Consider the following 4,953-nt stretch of genomic DNA (forward strand, 5'->3'; position numbering starts at 1 on the left):
CTACTACTGCGGTAGTGTCACTCAATAATGGAAAGAAGTAAGAAGCGCAAGTTGCAAGAAAACCTTAAAAGATAAAACAGAGAAGCTAACAACGTTCTTGAAACACCCACCCACAGACAAGAGGAGTAAAGAGCCAAGTGAACAAAACTGACCAGGCAATGAATGTGACCAATGTTGCATATCAAAAATGTTGGATTTTGAATCCACCAAAAAAACTAAATAGATCGATAATCTTGTTCGCGTTAAATCATTGAAAAGAACAAAAACCAAATCTTGATGCAAAAGCATACTTGAATCTGTTAGTGTTTCGGTAGATATGAGACGGGTATGATCTTTCAGAACCTCTATACGTGGCCTTGCCTTTCTCTAAACCTTACGAGAGAGATTGTTTTCTCTTGATGATGATGAAGAGCCTCAAAGAATAGCCATTATATATGGTTTGAGACTATAACCTAATTGTAACCATCTTAGGGTTTATTTTCACTTTAGCCTATAAATTAAAAATTTATAGATAAAAGCATAAGAGGTCTCTTCACGTAATAAGATCATACCATATACCATCATGACCCAACCGTATTAGATCACATAAACATTAGACAATTCATAACCTATGATTGTATATATGTAAGCCCACACGATTTTTCCTAACACTAAAATCTAAAGAATATGTACCAAATCTTCCATTTGATATAACATAAGAATTTACCTCTTTCAAAAACAAATGTCAGGAGCCTAACAAAAAATAACAAATGTCAGTAGTCGATTCACATTTCTGTTTATAAAAGGAGGGTTGGCGTCAGTTGCAAACTGCCCTGAAACTGTAGCCACAACTTATGAAAATAAGTCCCAAGACTTGGGATAAAGCTTGATGATGAAAAAAAGATCGGAAAGAGAATCATTCCTGTTACGGTACTACATTCTATACTGAAAAAACCACAAATACAATTCACTAAATTTGGTATTGCACCAACTACAGTACCACAGGGAAATTCCCACCTAAAGACAACCAAAACCTATAGCAAAAACTCCAAAACTAAAAGCACCCAAGTGGTGGTGGTGGTGGGGGCGGGGGGGGGGGGGGGGGGATAAAACCCCAGAGCTCTTCATCAGAGCCCAAAATAAACGAGTCTCCAAGTTTCTTGCTCTATAATCTCGGTTGTCTAATGAAGTAGAAAGGGGCAATCCCCACAAGGGGAACTCGGTTTTCTCGATTGATTACTTTGGGGATTACACAGGAAAATGGCCGTTACCCGTTCTTCATATGGGCGTAAAGTGATCAGAAACCGAAGGAACGGAAGAAAGAGAGAGGCCTATAGATAATGGGAACAGGGGAAAAAGGAGAGCAAAAGAAAATTCACCGTAGAAAGAGAACTGATGGAACTTACAAGTTACAAGAGAGAAGAGTGCAGAAACAAGGGTCGAGGTGAGGTGAGAAAAGAGGAAGGAGCTTTGCCCAAAACATCATCACATAAAAATGCGGTGAGCGTGGATCGAACACGCGACCTTCAGATCTTCAGTCTGACGCTCTACCAACTGAGCTATCCCAGCCATACATTCTACGTACCCTTCTTGTTTTATAGGTCTAATTTATGAGATTGTCCCAGTTCAGTTCTAAAGATCTGCGAAGCTAGATCCAGTGAATTGTAAAGTGCTAAAGAAAAGGCAGGACTAAAGCTGATTTTAACTTGGCTCCAATGTTACATGCTTTTAGGGTCCGAGCTGATATTTGTTACATAGGAAAAAAAAACCAATTCATGGCTCCACGGACCAAGTGGGTCTGGTCTCATTTGATAACCAAAGCTTACTGAGGTTCGGATGTGGTTTGGATATTTCCTTCCCAGGTTTCGATCGGCCATAAAACCCAGTTTAGATCTATCTTAATCAGACATAGGCCTTATATGTTGGCTGTGCATGCTCTGGATCTAAATCTATCTACCCAGATGAGAGAACTCAGAGAGGGGGCAGGGTTAGAGCAACATATAAGCCTGGGACCGGAACCTAGATTTATCATATTGGATCCATTCTAAGATCCAATAACAGAATAATATGTAGCCTACCCAGAGAACGCCAGGAAAAGTCATCTTGAACAATTTGCTTGGGAATTGATCAAATCAAAGCATCAAACATAAGACGAGTCTTCCAATCCTCCATTCTTTATTTGTTACTTTGCTGCAGCTACACCAAGCAAAACAGGCACGGTTTGGTTTGGATCAATCTATGCTTATTTCTTATAGTATACGGTTTGGTGGGTTCAAGTACAACCACACGAAATGGTTTAACCCAAATCTTTCAGCAGCCATGGCTGCAAAAATGTATGTTTCCTGCTTATATTCGAGAGGGATGCAACGTACTAGTACTACAAAGCATCAAGCATACCCATACAAACATAATACCCCTTACCTTTCTGGATCTTCGAGATGGCAACGACTACGCTTCTCCTTTTCGATGGAGCAACATGCTGTCACGAAGAGGAAGACCTTCACTGTCCAAAAATGGTGGTCAAGCACAAGAGAGAGAGAGAGAGAGTAGGGTTTAGAAAATTGTGTTTCACGATTTCTAAATTTTTTTCCTATTTTATCTCCAACTTCTTAGGTGGATTTTCAAATCTCAAACTCAAGTGCATCTCCCTCAATCCCACAATTTTTTGTAAAATCATCTCCCCTTCCGATAATGCCCCTCACTCCATGTATTAAATTTTCTAACTTTCACCATTTTTTTCTCTACTGTGGTACCCCTCATCTCATGATACATGGGATTCTCCGAACATTTTTTTTTTGCAAAGTGAGAGGAGTAGCAACTCCTCTCACGGTTTTGGTGATGAGAGGCTAAAATGTAGGGTTTCTTTTGAGCCCATGTTTTACCTTTTCCAACAAGGTAAAAATCATAGGTGGTTTGTGCAAAAAGACTTTGCGCATAGGGAGTTTCGAACCGTGGTCTACTCCCAAAGGGGCAAAAAACCCCACCAATGTGCTATATTCAATTTCATTGTAAATAAAGCAAAATTTATTATACGTAACCCTGTCTGGGCCTATTTTCGGTTTCTATATAAAAAGGAAAAATGTTTTCCTTCATACCACATGTGCGCGCACAATGAGTTTTGAACTAGAGATGTCTCACAAGTAGGCAATACCTCTTGCCATAACACCACTTCACCTCTTGTTGCTTGTTTTAGCAGAATTAATTTATATAAGCTTTTGCTTGATGTTTCACTATTGAGCGGGTTTTCTCATTTTCATGTGGGCTTTCTCGATTCTTCTTGTCTTCACATTAACTTCCATTTAATGTACTTCGGATCTCACACCAGAGTCTTGAAGTATTTGAGTTTCTCAAGATACCTTCGCGAATCGGTTCGGATCTTCAGATCTTCCTAGAGTCCAAATCTGAGTCCAAATCCAAGCTTTCTTTATTGGATTCGTGTGAACCACCCCGGATTCAGTGGAATTGCATTAAATTTAACAGTCATATTATTTTGTAATATTTTACATTTTTTTATTTCACTAAAAATTCATTAAAAATTCCTGGGTTTTACAGTCCTACAACAAACAACGATCATTGTCAAATATCGCTATACAATCTAGATCTTGAGTTAGTCTACTTATGAAGATTAGGTTGAACTTGAATTCAGGAATATGCATGACATTTGAAAGACTTATTTTGAAAGATATGGTGGCATTTTCAATATGAGAGACATGGATTAGAATCCCATTTGGGAGGTTAACAGAGGGAAAGATATTGGTATTGGTGATGTGAGATTATCAAAAAATTCGGTCATATAATTGGTTGCACAAGTGTCAAGAATCCATTGTTGTGAAAAAGGGAATATGGCAGTGAAGTTCAAAACATTACCTGCCAAATGCACTTGTGGACTTGCTCGATTACCTTGATTGATAAAAGTAAAGGACTGTTCAACTTGATCCTTGGTAAATGACAGGTTTGATGTGGATTCATTGACTATGCTTGTATGAGCCAAGAATTTTTGTTTTTTATTGGGCGTCCCATCACTTATTTTTAATTGATTCATGCTCCTTTTATTTTGCTGATTAGAGAAATTATGTAAGTGAAAGCATTTATCCATGATGTGATCAACTTTTTTGCAATGATCATAGTGCGGTTGAGATCGACCTTGGCATGTTTTTTCTTGTGTCTCGACTATCACAACAAGAGGGGTTTCAATCACGGCATTAGGAGCGATGCACATGCCATGTTGTTGCTCTTCCTGCATGATTAGAAAATAAGCCTTCAACACAATTGGGGGTAGTTGCATGAGAAGGACTTGACAACAAATCGTGCCATAGTTGTCATTTAGTCTCATTAGGAACTGAATGAGGTGATCTAATTGTTGATGGTCGTGCACGGTCTTCATAGCACTGCAAGCGCACTCAAGAAGGGGGGCGTGTGAATCAAGTTCATCCCACAGTCCTTTTAGTTTTGTGAAATATTTCGCCACTGAAGATTTTATTTGCTTCATATTGATTATTTGATGTTGGATCTGATAGATCCTTAGAACGTATAAATTAAGAGAATCGATCCTCCAAGTCCTTTCATACGTGGGTGGCGCTTTGGGCATTTATAACACTTTTCGATAAATCTTTGTGAATGACATTGAGAATCCAAGAGAGGACCATATGGTTACATCTCTCCCAGGTGGCTACCATTTTTGGTGGGTTTGCGGGTTTCATGATGGTGTCATTGACGAAGCCCATCTTGTTCTTGTCACTGAGCGCTATAGACATCACTCATTTCAATATCAAATAATTTTTTCCCATAAGAACTTGCGATACAAGCAATGCTCCTAGATTATCAGAATGATGTATAGAGAAGGAATTGTAATTTGTTGTATTTTTCATCCTTTTGCAATTGATCTCTAAAAGCCATGAATAACGAGCCTCAAACTCGTGATATGGCTGCTTCTGAAAAAGACAGATTCAGCTTCCGCTCGATGTGAAGAGTTGT

The 4,953-nt window shown here is 38.8% G+C and overlaps 1 non-coding gene across 1 annotated transcript; it reads right to left on the bottom strand.

The window, feature by feature from the left end:
• Nucleotides 1-1,475: 1,475 nt before the first annotated feature.
• Nucleotides 1,476-1,548, bottom strand: TRNAF-GAA (transfer RNA phenylalanine (anticodon GAA)). Its single transcript has one exon. It is a non-coding gene; the product is annotated as a tRNA-Phe (tRNA).
• Between the last annotated feature and the right edge of the window lie 3,405 nt (nt 1,549-4,953).

This window comes from Nuphar pumila, chromosome 7 (genome assembly GCF_984573655.1).
Source record: "Nuphar pumila chromosome 7, dmNupPumi1.hap1.1, whole genome shotgun sequence".
Lineage (NCBI taxonomy): Eukaryota > Viridiplantae > Streptophyta > Magnoliopsida > Nymphaeales > Nymphaeaceae > Nuphar > Nuphar pumila.